Here is a 16252-nt window from a genome sequence, read left to right as displayed (position 1 = left end):
GACCATTGACTTGCCATAACTATCATTATAAAGATAGCTTACAATTAGCTTTACATTTTCCAGACTGATGAATCGGACCCAGAGCTTGCATTGCTAAATCCTCGTGAATCCACTATCTTCGCAGTTAAGCCATTTTCTAGGGATAAAATCATTAAACTTGCAAATGTTTCATAGAATTAGAGCAGCACAGTTCAGACATTCACTCAGATGCAAAATGATGTGAAAAATATATGCATATACATTTTGTTAGCCTGTTTAACATGACACGGATTCTTGAAATTTAGAAAAGAATGTTCCCACTTCCCACTTATTCCTATATTAATATTCCCACTTTTAGGTGACATAATTTGTCAAGAAATATACCATATTTTTACTTTGGCTACTAACGATGCATTGATAATCATTTTAAGAATTCAACTGAATGAGCAAAGCCTGGCTTTGAACAGGCAGCAAGTAAAGGTTGGTCACAATCAATAGGCTTGAGGGACTCACTCGATTAATGGAATGGTAGATGGAGAAATGAAGCTGATATTGCATATTTGATCTTTTTACAAGATTTTGCCAAGTCTCTGCACATTAGGGATCTTAAACAATAAATCAATTGATTGATAACGTGAGTAAAGGGACTTTGGGCTTTGTTTTGTTTTTGTACTTTATTGTTTTTTTGTTATTTATTGAACTTTTTTAGTGTTTATTATATTGCCTATTGAGTACTCTGTTTACAATCTTTTGTGTTGCCGCTGCAAGTAAGAATTTCATTGTTCCCTTTCGGGACATTCAATGTACTAAAACTCTTGTTTGTTTGTTTGTTTGTTCCTGAACTACAGCCAAAATGGTACACGACAGCGCGACAATTTTAGGCCCACCTTACTCACCGTCGTTCCTTTGGTGCTAATGGAAGAAGTTTCATTGAAATCGGTGTTATATTTTTTAAGTTATTCACATTTTAAAGTTTAAAATTTATCTCCTAGGGAGGGAGGGGGAGGGAGGGAGGTGGAGGGAGGATAAGGGGGGTTGAGGGGGATGGAGTGGGGGGAGGGGAAGGGGGAGGACAAGAGGGAGGAGGAGGGGGAGAGGGAGGGAGTGGGGAGGGGGAAAGGAGGGGGAGGGGAGGAGGGGGGGAGGAGAGGGTGCTGCACCAATGCAGGAGAGGTTTGGGCCCCACTTGGTCTAGTATGTCAATAAAACACTTTTGACGACTCTAAATAGATAGAAAACAGACTTAAGTACACTAAACCCTGCGTTATAATTAAATTTAAGTTTTAAACTGAGAAGAAAGTCTAATCAGGGACCACACAAAGAACCCTGCGACGGTTCATCCTTTCATATTTTTGTATTTTCTTATGATAAGGGAAATTCAGCCCATTAAGTTTATGCTGAGCAATTCCATTTCCCCACATATTTCTCTGTAACTTATTCTCTCATAACATCTTGTTAGCACGAACACCCATGTACACGAAGAGCAATTTACAGAGGCCAATCAACCTAATATTCTGCATGTGGGAGGAAACCAGAGCACCCAGAGGAAAGCCACCTGGTCATAAGGAGAGCATGCAAACTCCACACAGGCAGCATCAGAGGTCAGGATCACTTGTTGCAGCATCACTGTGCTGGTATGATCTATGGAGGTTCGTAGGGGGTCACACTTTAAGAATATGGGGGAGGCCATTTTGGACTGAGATGAGGAAAAACCTTTTCACCCAAAGAGTTGTGAATGTATGGAATTCTCTGCCACAGAAGGCAGTGGAGGCCAATTCACTGGATGTTTTCAAGAGAGAGTTAGATATAGCTCAGGGCTAACAGAATCAAGGGATATGGGGGAGAAAGCAGGAACGGGATACTGATTTTGGATGATCAGCCATGATCATTTTGAATGGTGGTGCTGGCTCGAAGGGCCAAATGGCCTACTTCTGCACCTATTTTCTATGTTTCTGTATAACATGAAAACTCAATAGGAGGTCAATAATTAATTTTCTTGATGAGTTTAGTTTAGTTTTTAATGACATGTGTGCTGAGATAAGTCTTTTTTTTTACTGGATAGCATGCAAACAATTGCTTTTATTGTTTGCATATTATCCAGTCAAAAAAAAGACTATACATGAATACAATCAAGCTATCCACAGTGCAAAGATAAAGGATAAAGTGTACAACATTTAGTGTAAAGATATGACATTGAAGTCTGATAAATTCCAATTAAAGAAAGTTTAAAGTTTTCCAATGGGTCAGATGGGAGGTGAGGACTGTACTCTAGCTGATGGGAGGACCATTACATGCAAATGAGTCCAAAATGATTCGTCAAATGGAATATTGGGAATGCTCGTTGAACTAGGAGAAATCTTCAAAAATGTCAGCCACAGCAAAACAGAGAATGGTCATGCGTTAAATATCAAAGGGATTGAATATAGATCTAAAGAGGTTGTATTGCTGCACATGGGATTCCTTAGAACCCAAATGGCATCATGAATTCTGGAAAGCACAGTGAGTCCAGGTGCCAGGAATCTGAGACGTTCTGAAAATCAGGTGAATTTGCTTCATAAGAGAGATTTTAAAGCACACTTTTCAAAATCGTGCTGCAAAGAACATAAACAATGCATGTTTAGAAACAAGAAGGGACACAAGTTAAACATGAGTGGGCAATAGTCCAGCTTTGGTGTTGAGTAAAGGGGCTATGGTAACTCAAGACACTTAATTTGATAATGAACAAGCCATCCCTTATCACCTGCATTCATCCTCTAGCTCAGACTAAAGGTTTCACAAAGCCATTAACAACCTAATATACTAACTGCACTATGATGGTTGCTCATTGTACTTTGGTTTTGCACTATAATGGTCTAGTTTACTTAGAATAACTGAAGATTTATTGTATATTTATTGTTCTTGTTGCATCCATTGTGCCTGTAAGGCTGTAGCAAGTATGAATCTCATTGTTTTGATTCATATCTGGTGCATACAACAAATAAACACTAGAATTTATAAAACAGCTAAACCCTTTCCACACAAACTGTTATTGAATGGTAACTATTACCATGGAGGCACATTGGTTAAATGACTTTAGGATGCAATTAAATTTGGTTCTTTGAGAGATTCATTGGGGAGGGCTCATTGGCGAGGTAGCTCTATAAACAGTTAAGCTTGCCACACCTAATGGCATCCATCACCTTGTTCTCGCACAAACACTCCAACCAAGAATCAAATGCAAATCATTTACTCCGTTCAGAGAACATGCAGTTTAACGACTGTTTGGAATTTGAAGTTGGGAGAGGAGTCAGATAGACTCATTTCTATGCAGTTCGCTGAAACAATGGAATGTGCTTAAATATTATTCACCTGTTCCTCTCCTGAGCTATTAGATTGATGATAGACACAAAAAGCTAGAGTAACTCAGCGGGACAGGCAGCATCTCTGGAGCGAAGGAATGGGTGATGTTTCAGGTCGAGACCCTTCTTCAGAGTAGATTGATGCTCCCTGTGACTCCTGAAAAAGGGTAATAATAACTTGTTAAGCCTTTAGATGTTTAATTTTGTTACATGAGCTAGAATTCATTCAAAAACATTTACCAAGACAGCAACAGGAACCTTTGGCAGCAGTTAAAGTATTATACTTGAGATGTTCTATTATGAGTGTATGATGTTAATGTAGATCTACAGTCTGCTTCATCATTGCCAGCACTTTCAAAGCACTCAGTATTCAAGAAACAATGAACCGGAGCATAGTGGCATAGCTGATACAGATGCTGCCTCAAAGCTCCAGTGCCCCAGGTTCAATCCTGACCTCCTGTGCTGTAAGTGTGAAGCCTGCATATTCCCTCTTTGACCACATAGGTTTCCTTTGGGTTTCCATCGACGTTCCAAAGACAAACGGTTTGGTAGGTTAATTGGCCGCTACAGATTGTCCTCAGTGTGTACATGAGTTGTAAAATCTGGACATGGAGTTGATAGGAAGGTGGGCAGAATAAAATGAGATCAGTGTAGGATTAGTGCAAATGGGTTCTTGATGGTTGGTATGGACTTGCTTGGCCAAGGAATCTGTTTCCATATTGCACGATTTTACGAGAAGAAACTCCAGCTTCTCCTTTCATTTGGAGGACCTCAGATCCTTCACAACTGTGTCCTAGTCCCCACGGGGATATGATGATTTAAGACATAGGGCAGCACAGTGGTGCAGCAGTAGAGTTACAGCTTCCTTACAGCGCTGGAGACCCGGGTTCGATCCTAAGTACAGGTGCTGTCTGTACGGAGTTTGCATGTTCTCCCTGTGGCCGCATGGGTTTTCTCCAAGTGCTCTGTTTTCCCATCACATTCCAAAGACGTGCAGGTGTGTAGGTTAATTGGCTTCTGTAAATTGTCCCTGGTGTGTAGGACGTGAAACTGGGATAACATAGAACTAGTGTACGGGTGATTAATGGTTGGCGCGGACTCGGTGGCTGAAGGGCCTGTTTCCACGCTGCATCTCTAAACTTAACATGAGGTAACTTTAGAAAAATCCAAGGGTAATCACTCTCCAGATTATGTCCATGTGTCTTTCAGGATAACAAGATGGTTCTTCACATTCACACATAGGTTGGGATAATGGTGGAGCATTCTCACTTGATTTCTTCTTCATAATACAGGTTATATTTCACTGGTCATGGATAGGTAACTAAGTGATTGCAAACTGAAATAGGAATTGGCACAAGAGGAGCAACAAAAACTCCCCTGGAGTTTGTAAAAAAACAACTCAGGAAAATAATTTGTTTCATTTTCTGGTCATCCCAATCACCAATGAAATAACCTACCAAATCTGGCATTTGCCAAGACAATCAAGGATGGCCAACTTTGCAAGATTTTTATTTATTAAATTTAAAGGATTCGATGAACAACCTGACCCAGTAAGTTATCAAGGTACCGCATGACGGATGCAGTATTGGATTCATTAAGGGAACGTTAGGAAGTGATGGAATTAATGGTGGATTCTACCAGTAAGGTCAGGTTTTTAAACCTGACAGCTGGCACTATGTTTCTACAACATTTCATTTTGCCATTAATTAACTCTGCAAATGCAATTCTCACCGGTTCATCTGGGCTAGAGTCGAGCTAATGACTTTGCAGGAACCTTGCACAAATGCCTGCTGTACTCGCAAACAAAACAGCAGCTCTCTGGCCTCATTTTCTCCATGCCTTGGTGATTGCTGTAGCAATTGTATACCAGCTCACTCTTGTTGTTTCCAGCAACCAGCAGGTCTTAATTTTATGATAGACATAACAGCAGCCGAGGGTCAAACATCCTTTTGAGCCAATTTTACAAATCATTATTTACACTCATGTTGCCGTGCTCTTTTCCAATAAAAGCCTAAGGTTATTTTAGCTGATGCAAAATTAATTATTTTGGCCTATATTTAATTATGAAATGTCAAAATATGATGGGATCTATGTCAAATTATTCATAGAGGAAAAACTGGAGGCTGGAAGAAGATCTTTGTATCCTCTCCAGCCATGAGGCGAGGTGTTGGAGGAGTGGAGAGGCTGTTCCTTTGATTAAGGTTGGAAGTAGGGATAATCCATGCAATTATAGGGTGGTGTGTCCACATCAGTGGCAGAGAAGCTATTGGAAAGGATTATTAGGGATCAGGTTTACTCACATTTGGAAGAGTGTGAGTTAATTAAGGACAGCCAGCCACGCCCAGAGTAGATCATGACTTACAAACGTGATCAAAGAGGCGGCAAAGAAGGTCACTGATGAAGGTAGACATGTTGTGTGCACAGAATTTGGTAAGGCATTTGGTAAGTTCCCGATTGGTAGGATGATCCAGAAGATTAAGATGATGAAATCAGTGGTGATTTGGTAGTTTGGATTCAGAACTGGCTTACCCATAGAAAACAGAAGATAGTGGTGGAAGGATGTTATTCTGTCTGGATGTCTGTGTCCGGTGGTGTTCCACAGAGACCTACGCTGGGATCTCTGTTGTTTGTGATATACATCAATGGCTTGATCATAAATGGAGATGGGTTGATTAGTAAGTTTGCTGAGGTACAAAAATGGATGGAGTTGAGGACTGTGAAGAAGGCTACCAAAGAATACAGCAGCGTGTAGATCATTTACAATTATATATGAAGTAATAGCAGATGATGCTTAACCTGCTCTATGGGTTGCACCTTGGGAGGCCAAATGTAACGGGAAAGTATACAATTAACAGCAACACCCTTAACACTATTGATGTACTCATGGATTTTCAGCTCCAAGTCCATTGCTCCCTGAAAGTAGCAAAGTGAGTGGAGTGTAAAGAAGGGGCATTGTATGCCTGCCTCTATTGATTGGATCATTGAGTATAAGGGTCAGGAAGTCATATTGCAGTTTTGTAAAATTTAGTTCAGTCTGCATTGGGAATGTTGTGTGCAGTTCCAGTCACCCCATTACAATAAAGATGTGGAGGCTTTGGAAAGGTTGCAGAAAAGGTTTTCCAACACGCTGCCAGGATTAGAGGGTATTAACTATAAGGAGAAGTTGGACAGACTTGGATTGTTTTCTCTGGAGTGTCGAAGAATGAGGGGAGACATAGTCGGTCAATAAAATTATGAGTGGCATAGATGGGGTACACAGTCAGAACCTTTCATCCCAGAGTGGAGATGTCAAAGACAAGAATGCATACCTTAAAGGTGAGAGGGGGAAAGTTTAAAGGAAATGTGCAGAGGAAGCTTTCTTTAAACATAGAAACATAAAAAATAGGTGCAGGAGTAGGCCATTCGGCCCTTCGAGCCTGAACCACCATTCAATATGATCACGGCTGATCATCCAAAATCAGTATGATGTACAGAGGGAAAAGATTAGTTTAATTTGACATCACATTTAGAACAGACATCATGGGCTAAAGGGCCTGTTTCTGTGCTGTTCTGTTCCATGTTTAAAACAATTTTCGGCAGACTTTCTTACATATAGTTTTGTACCAACAGCAAAATGTCCATTGTGTCAAGCATTTTAAAAATAAATGGAGAGCCCATGTTAAAACTAAGACTCTGCATATATACAGGGTTGTGCCTATATTTCTTACCCAGTGCTCAGCAGGCCAGCATTTATTTTTAGTTAATGTTTATCTTTGTAAACATGGTGGTGAACCACTGCATCCCTTCTGGTGAAGGTTCTCCAGCAGGGCTGTTGGGGAGGGAATTTGGGGACATAAACTTAGTGAGGAAGAAACAGTGGTATATTTCGAAGTCAGGATGGTGCATGATTTACAGGGAGACCCAGTAATTTGGGTCGAATTGTTCAGACATGAACAGTGAGAAGCCCAGATTTATTCAAATCTTGTTCCCGCCCTATGTTTAAATGTATCAAGGCTCCAGATGAAAATTGCTAAAAGAAAATTTAGTTCCCAAATGCTATTTTGCTCAATGTCCTCCACCCAGTCTACGTCTCCGTGTACCCTCAATGGAAACAATGGATTAAATTATATAACTACTCACATTCCTTCAACAGCTTTTGTTTTATCCACCTATCCAGTCTAATCCAGAACATCCTCCTAACAGCACCCGTAGTCAGGATCGAACCCGGGTCTCTGGCGCTGTAAGGCCAGACGCAGGCTCGAAACCAAACGCAGCCTCGGCGATCGCTTCGCTCAACACCTTTGCTCAGTCCGCCTTAACCAACCTGATCTCCCGGTGGCTGAGCACTTCAACTCCCCCTCCCACTCCCAGTCTGACCTTTCTGTCACGGGCCTCCTCCAGTGCCATAGAAATTGGAGGAACAGCACGTCATATTTCTCCTGGGCAGCTTGCAGCCCAGTGGTATGAGCATTGAATAGAATAGGATTCTGATGGACATATGGAGTTTGTGCACCAGACAGTTCCTCCTTTCCTCTAGCTGAGTAAATGTAAATTCACTTCTGCAGTAGCCTTCAGTAAATCAATAGAGTTTTCCTTAAGTGATCCCCTGTGGTCTTACATTTGTTTCCCGGTGTTTTACTTGGCACTTTTCCTATTCAGGTTCCAATTAACATTGAACTCAGGACTCAGAGTTGTCATCAGATCCCAATCTGCAAATTCAAACAAGGACTTGGCACTGAGGCGCAGCGGTAGAGTTGCTGCCTTACAGCGCCAGAGACCCGGGTTCGATCCTGAACACGGGTGCTGTCTGTAAAGAGTTTGCACATTTTCCCCGTGACCTGCGTGGCTTTTCTCCGGAATCTCCGATTTCCTCCCACACTCCAAAGACGTACAGGTTTGTAAGCTAATTTGCTTGGTAAAATTGTAAGTTGTCCCCAGTGTGTGTAGGATGGTGTTAGTGTGTGGGGATCGCTGGTCGGCACGGATTCGGTGGGCTAAAGAGCCTGTTTCCTCACTGTATCTCTAAACTAAAGAGACATCTTACTGTTCCAGAACGTCCGCCTTTTCCTTTGTTACAAGAGGAAGCTACTTCTACTGATGAAACCAGAAGCTCATTTCATTACTCCCTCTCAGCAGTACTGGGGCCCAAAGGTTCCAATAAGCCGAATATGTTGCTGTTCACTGAGCTTACGTTGGTCTTATGGAGATTATTGATTTAAGACGAGGGATAAGTAACGATTTTTTAATGCTGGGAAAGAGATCAAAAGACCATTGGCAACGAACACTTACAGAAGCCAATAAAATACCGGAAATGGAGACACAAGAGCGTGCAAATGCTGGAATCTTGGTAAAGGACAGAATGCCGGAGGAACTCAATGGGTCAGACAGCATCGGTGGAGGGAAATGAATAGATAACATTTTGGGTGGGGACCTTCCTTCAGACTGCTCAAGAAATACTGATCAGCGGAAGTTCCTTGGAAATACTCTGTGCCCCAACATAAGGCAGCGTTTGTGGTGAGGGAAAGAGGGTTAAAATTTCAGGTCAATGGCCTTTCCTCGGGACAGCTGATTTAGAACAAAGGGAATATAGAACATATATTCTGTATTCTATGGAACAGAGTGGAAAGCAAGATTATCCAGGTAGCACAATATTTTTGCTGCTATCTGTTTAATAGACAAGAGGGTACAAGACACACTGAAGGACACACTGGAACCATAAGATGCAGAACATCATAGCTGCGGGAAACCTGAGACTATAGATGTTGCTGAAAATACCCAGCGGGTCAGGCAGCAGCTGTGGAGTGAGGAGAACTGAGCTGATTCCACAGGCCCTTGACCCGACACCAGAACCAGACGACAAAATAAAGCTGGTTATCTGAAACACTTAAATTCAAATTTGAGTTCCATTCTCAGATGGAAGATGCTGTGTTGGTCCCCAAACTTACTTTGGACTTTATTGCAGCAATGCTGACAGGATAAAGAACAGATAGTGGGGTAAATAAGGCATGTAGCATACTTATCCACCGTTTTGGATGTTGATTATCCCTCCTCTTAAATCCATGATCTCCATAAGACCAACATAAACTCTTTAGTCAGAGGGTCGTGAATCTGTGGAATTATTTGCCACAGAAGGCTGTGGAGGCCAAGTCAGTGGATATTTTTTAAGGCAGAGACAGATAGATTCTAGATTAGTGCAGGTGTCACGAGGTTAGCGGGAGAAGGCAGGAGAATGGGGTTAGGAGGGAGAGATAGATCAGCCATGGTTGAATGGTGGAGTAGACTTGTTGGGCCACATGGCTTAATTATACTCCTATTCCTTATGACATGATTGGAAAGGTCAGTCAGTCAGTCATGTTGCAGTTCTATAAGACATTAGTTATGCCACATTTGGAGTATTTTGTGCAGTTCTAGTCACCCCATTATGTGAAAGATGTATAGCTTTTGGAGTGGGTGCAAAAGAAGTTCACCAGGATGTTGCCTTGATAAGAGAGTTTCAGCAGTAAGTAAAGAGTGAACAAACAGATCGCTTTCTCTGGATCATCAGAGAATTAGAAGTACATTAAATTATGTGAGGAAGATAGTCAGCATCATTTTCCCAGGGTGAAAATGTCAAATACTAGAGGCCATATCTTTTAATGAAAATGGGAAAGTTTAAAGTGACTTACGAGGCAAGTTCTTTTACATGGAGTGGAAGGTGCCTGGAACACGCTGCCATGGGAACTGGTGGAAACTTACAATAGCAACTTTTAAGAGGCATTTAGGAGCATTAATAAACAGAGAATGGAGGTATCTAGACCACATGAAGTCAGATCTGCAACTTGGCATTTTGGTCAGCACAGACTCCAAGAGATGGAGAGCCTGTTCCTGTGCTGTCCTGTTCAATATTCTATATGCTATGTTCTATCATTTCAGAAGGGATTATATGGCACAATTCTGAACACATTCAACTTCTATTTTTCAGGTTTTCCAAAAAACCGCTGTGGTTTCTAGAGGAAAAAATGCAAACGAGATGAAGCAGGCAACCTTTTGATTCTCAAGCCCTTAGTTCAGTCTTGTTTTCTGTGGTCTGTTGACAGTTCCTTGAAGCTCCTGTGGCTATTCTCAGTTAAGGCAGTTCGAATGCAGACATCTTTACTGCCGCAACATCATTAAAAATGTATCACACCAATTCTCTCTCGAATACGCTTCAGCGCCTTGTTAAATAGCTTTCCAGTCTTTAATGTCTGAAGATGACAACAGCCGTTACAACGTTCAAAGTCCTTTTGGCAAGCAACTTTCCCTTGGGCCTTGAAGCATATGCAGTAAACTGCTTCCTCCCTGGATTCACTCCCTGTTTTTGACAGGGACAGAGTAGCTTTTAATGATAACCCTACACTTTCATCTAAAAGTTCATAAGAATCCAATTTGTTCAAGTTTGTATTTCGGTTAATGTTTATTCTAAATTATAACACATCTTCTTTTCTGTGAGTTTTGGGATTATCAAAGAAAGTATCCTGGGGAATAATAGACAGAATAGACAGAATGATGGTTGGCCAGCACCCAGAGATCACCCAGGATCACTGGAGATAAAGCTCACTCATTCTACCCAGAAAAAGATCAGTGGGGGCATCTTTATCTGCTGAGATCATGTTTGTCAGACCCACCACTAATCATGTTCTCCCAAAACAGAGGAGCAATCAATAACATAGACAAAACAATAGAATGCGAGTCGGAGATGATGAATATATTTAATGTTTTAGGTCCAATCCCTATTTGAATACTATAATCCATTCTGTGTGTTCCTCGGAAACTAATTCCCATCTGTGTTTGCACAGCAATGAAAAGCCAAGACTATTGAGGGTCCAAGGAGATGCTTAGAGATACTTCGGGATGGTATCTGCACTTTCACATAATCAGGAAATAGGCCCTTCGGCCCACCTTGCCCAAACCAACCAACATGTTCCATCTACACTGTCCCACCTCCCTGTTTTTGGCCCACATCCCTCTAAACCCATTCTATCCATGTACCTGTCCAAATGTTTCTTGAAAGTTGCAATAGAACCTGCCTCAGAGTTGACGAGCTTCTGTAAAATCTGAAATGGAAAATCTGTTTCTCTCTCACAAATCCCACATGACTTGCTAGGAATCTCCAGTATTTCCTATTTCCATTATCTCTTTTTTGTTGTGTTTTTTTTACACAATCAGGAGGAGTCAGGGGTATGTGCACATCATTATATCACTAAGTGAATCAGTTAGTTCAATGTCATCATCAGACTGAAGGGTCTCGACCTGAAATGCCACTGATCCATGTTCCCCAGAGATGCTGCCTGACCTGCTGAGTTACTCCAGCACTTTGTGTCCTTCTGTCTATTGCCATCATCTCAGTTTAGTTTCATTTACAGGTACAGCATGGAAACAGGCCCTCTGGCCCACCGAGTCCATGCCGACCATCGACAACCCCTTCACACTAGTTCTATGGTATCCCACTTTCCCTGTGAGTACCTCACTTTCTCTGTGCAAATGATGCAAACAGCATGTTAGTAAAGTTCTTGCTGTTACAGTTGAGTAAGCCCCCATATTTGAAGCACTTTGTGTCATGCAACCTTCACTGTAAACAGAATCAGAATGCAGGCCTCTCATGAGGACATATATATTACTAAAATACTTCTAAGGGACAAATCTTCCATGATTCAAGGATGGGATGACTGGCCAGAGTTTGAAGCAGCCCCTCCCTACTCATTAGGGTGGCACAGCATTAGAGCTACTGCCTTACAGCGCCAGAGACCTGGGTTCAATCCTGACTACGGGCTGTGTCTGTACGGAGTTTGCATGTTCTTCCAGTGACCGCATGTTTTGTCCAGGTGCTCCGATTTCCTCCCACATGCCAAGGGAGGTGCAGGTTTGTAGGTTAATTGGCTTTGGTAAAATTGTAAACTGTACCCAGTGTGTAAGATTGTGCTCGTGTATGGGGTGATCGCTAGTGGGCACAATCTTGGTGGGCTGAAGGGCATGTTTCCACACGGTATCTCTAAAAAAAATTAAAAGTCTACTCCTGATTTTTTTTCATATATTCGAACTTCAACCTACTACCTGTGGCTGTCTGGAGAAATTCAGAAAATTAATCAGCAGAACACACAAAAAAATGGATAATTAATCCCTGGAAGCCTGATTGCTGCTGTTACACAAGCAAATGGCTGCTGTGTCAAAATTGAAATGAAAGGAGTTGTGTGACAAGGAATCTTGTCACAAATGGGGGTTACCAAATTACCAGTTGCAATTTTTGGCATCATTATTTTAAATTATTATATATTTTATAACATTGTGCTATTTGCTTTCAAAAAGAAATTTCTGATTTAATAAATTAAGTCATACTTATCAATAAATGTGTTAATCCACCACAGGTTATTTTATTTTCTTCTCTTTGGCAAGACTGGCTTTTCCACGTGCAATCTGTGAATTAAATAAAATCCTCTTTCATTTTTATTAACACCAGCCTTTCTGCATTGAAATCAAAAATGGCAACCATCGGCATAGCATATACTTTTCCCTCTCAACATAGGAATGGTTGCCGTCAGTCAGTGGGAATTCTCTGGAACAGGGTATGTTGCTGTCTGTGTCTGTAGCTGGGAATTTCTGCAGTGACAATGATCCATATTGGAAAGCTTTCTTTGTGCAGATGAAATTATGAAGTTAATTATGATTGAGGGTTGTTGTGGGGATCGAGCAGCTCCCAAGGCTGGAGCTACCATTTAACTCAATAATGGACCTAATTATGTTAGAGAATATTCTGCCTCCAAACTTCAAACAGCTATTTGACCAAAGCAACCAACAAACCAACCATGTACACATATTTAGTTTTAGTTTAGTTTAGAGATACGGCGCAGATATAGGCCCTTCGGCCCACCGAGTCTGCGCCGACCAGCGATCCCCGCACATTAACATACACTAGGGACAATTTACACTTATACCAAGTATACAAACCCAAGCCAAAAACCCAAACCCAAGCCAACCCAAGCCCTACAAACCTGTACGTCTTTGGAGTGTGGGAGGAAAAAGATCTCTGAGAAAACCCACGTGGTCACGGCGAGAACATACAAACTCCATAAAGACAGCACCCGTAGTCGGGATCGAACCCGGGTCTCTGGCGATGCAAGCACTGTAAGGCAGCAACTCTACCGCTGTGCCGCCCTTATATTTTTGGTGAAATATATCTTTCTTTTGTATTCTGGGAGGATATGATTCTACTTCACTTTGGGATCACAGTCCAAAGAGGAAACCAAAAACAGAGGGATTATTGCTATACTGCAGAGATTGAATCTGAACCATTTCCTTCAAATAATTTTAATACATTACTTCAAACAGTAAAAACTATTTTTTTTTAAAGGATAGATCTTGGCATGACATTATGCAGTGTCAGTTGATAGTCAAACTTTATAAAAGTGCAAATAATGAAGCTTGAACAAGTAAAGTTGTTCAAATGGGATCAGGCTCAGTGGGTGGCAGTCTTGTCTCTGACAGAAACACCAAAACTCACTCCAGGCAATCGCACAGAAAATCAAACGGCATTGCTGCTCCAGGCATGGCTCAGGTGGTACTGGACGTGTTCTAGATAAGATACTAAACAATGGCTCCACTAGCTTTCTCGGATGCTCAAGTCCCTCTGGTACTATTTTGAAGAAAATAACTTGTGTTCTGACCAAATGTGTAGGAAGGAACTGCAGATGCTGGTTTATACTGAAGATAGACTCAAAATGCTGGAGTATCTCAGCAGGACAGGCAGCATCTCTGGAGAGAAGGAATGGGTGACTTTTCAGGTTGAGACCCTACTTCAGACTGGTCTCAATCTAAAACATCACCCATTCCTTCTATCCAGAGATGCTGCCTGTCCCACTGAGTTACTCCTGCATTTTGTGTCTAACTACTTTTGTGTTCTGATCAATTTTTCTCCCTCATCCAAAATTATGAGAACAAATTAACTATTTACTGTGTTTACTGTCACATTGCTGGTGGCGTGTCCTTACTCTACCTAAACTGGCTGCCACTGTTCAACAGTGACCACACTACTGTCTGCAGAGTGTTCAGGGCATCCTGAGTTGAATGTAAAAGCAGCCGTATGAATGCAAGTCTTGTTTAATGTTCAACTTTTGATGAGATTCACCTTGATTACGTTACCTGAGTGACTTTTTGAGTGCTGTGTAATTGGTACAAGTGGGCATCCATTATTTATTAGCTTAGATCAAATGTGTCAACACAGCCATGCCGTCACGTTCATTTCAAGTCGGAATCATTGGGTACCAATCAGGAACAGGAACCCCTGCTTATTTCCTTTCCCCCAAATCTAACCGAGGTTTGTTAATGAAACACAGTGAAAAGATAAAATCTGACCTCGTCTTATTGTGCTATGTTTGGCTGCTCACTCATTAAACTAGAGGCTCAGATGGACATTTGCCAATTGTGGCAAAGTATGCCATTTTGCTTTCTGCAAGGTGAAACTGAGCAGCTTCAGTGTCAGTAATACATCCCTCCCAGCTGAACTCAATGCTTTCTGTGCTCACTTTAAAAGGAAGAACAATGATGTACCTTCATGGGCGGCCTCAGCCCCCCCCAATGACCATGTGATCTCAGTTTGCATGGCCAATATCATAAGGGACTTTGCGAGGGTGAACCTTCGGAAAGCTCTGGCCCTGATTGTGTACTTGGCCACCTTCTTGAAACTTGCACTGATTAAGTGCTGGAGTTTTCAGACATCTTCAACCTCTTACTATGATGGTTTGAGGTCCCCACCTGCTTTAAAAGAACATCCGGTGCGCAAGAAGAGCAAGGTTACATGCCTCAACAACCACAACCACTCAAATCTGTTGTGAAAAAGAGCTGGGAGAGGCAACTTAACGCCTGTTTCAGTAACGACCTGGACACACTTCGATTTTCCTAATGTCATGCCTACTTGCCCGCAGATCAACAGCGGATATGATCTCACTGGCTCTCCATTCTAAACTGGACCATTTGAACAAAAGAAACAGGTAGATCAGGGTACTGTTAAACAACTACAGTTCAGCGTTCAAACCCCTCATCCCTTCCAAACACATCATCAAACTCAGAGAAGTGGATCTCTGCTCCTCTTGATGAAACTGGATCTTCGACTTCCTCATTGGCTGACCTCAGTCCGTGTGGACTGGCGATTAACACTTGTTCCATGCAGACTATCAGCACAAGAGCACCTGAGGGATGTGTGTTCAGTCCCCTACTTTACTCTATACCCATGACTGTGGTGTCAGACACATCTCCATTGCCATCTTCAGATTTGCAAATGATATCACCATTATTGACCAAATTACAGACAAGGTCAGTTGGAGCACAGGAGGAAGATCAACAATACAGTTGAGAGATGCCAAAACGATAATCTTGCTCTCAACATTAGTAAGATCAACGAGCTGATTCAGGAAGGGAAGGCTGAGGGACCATGCACTCATCTTCACTGGTGGGACAGCAGTAGAAAGAGTCAACCGTTTCAAGATCTTGGACATACACATTCCTGATGATCTTTCCAGGGCTGAGAAAATTGGTGCAATCACTCGGAAAGCCCACCAATGCTTCTACTTCCTCAGAAATCCGCGGAGATGGCATATTGCCATGAATCTATCGCATCAAGTTTGCTGATGACACTGTGGTGGTGGGCCGGATCTCCAACAATGATGAGAAGGCCTACCGGGAGGAGGTGGCTGATCTGGCACTCTGGTGTCAGGACAATAGCCTCCTCTTGAATGTCACTAAAACAAAGGAGCTGATTGTGGACTTTAGAAGGGCTAAACATCCAAGGACGTACACGCCACTGGAGATAAATGGGTCTATTGTGGATAGGGTGAGCAGTTTCAAATACTTGGGAGTCCGCATCGCAGAGGATCTGACGTGGGCAACGCACATTGCCGCACTGGTGGGTAAGGCTAAGCAGCGCCTTTACCACCTTAGACACCTGAGGA

The 16252-nt window shown here is 42.0% G+C and overlaps 1 protein-coding gene across 3 annotated transcripts in view; it reads right to left on the bottom strand.

Annotated features, from left to right (window-relative positions):
* The window catches only part of LOC144601647 (uncharacterized), an 84372-nt gene that overhangs the window by 3003 nt on the left and 65117 nt on the right, over positions 1-16252 (bottom strand). The window contains exons 7-9 of one of the 3 annotated variants that reach the window (XM_078413879.1): positions 12648-12725; positions 3328-3474; positions 55-136 (exon numbers count right to left, since the gene is read on the bottom strand). The gene's annotated coding sequence lies outside the window, so the exon portion shown is untranslated. The remainder of the gene's footprint in view (positions 1-54; positions 137-3327; positions 3475-12647; positions 12726-16252) is intronic. The other 2 variants (XM_078413877.1, XM_078413878.1) reach the window with 2 other exon arrangements.

Source organism: Rhinoraja longicauda, chromosome 17, assembly GCF_053455715.1.
Source record: "Rhinoraja longicauda isolate Sanriku21f chromosome 17, sRhiLon1.1, whole genome shotgun sequence".
Lineage (NCBI taxonomy): Eukaryota > Metazoa > Chordata > Chondrichthyes > Rajiformes > Arhynchobatidae > Rhinoraja > Rhinoraja longicauda.
This window is presented reverse-complemented; position numbering and strand designations above follow the sequence as displayed.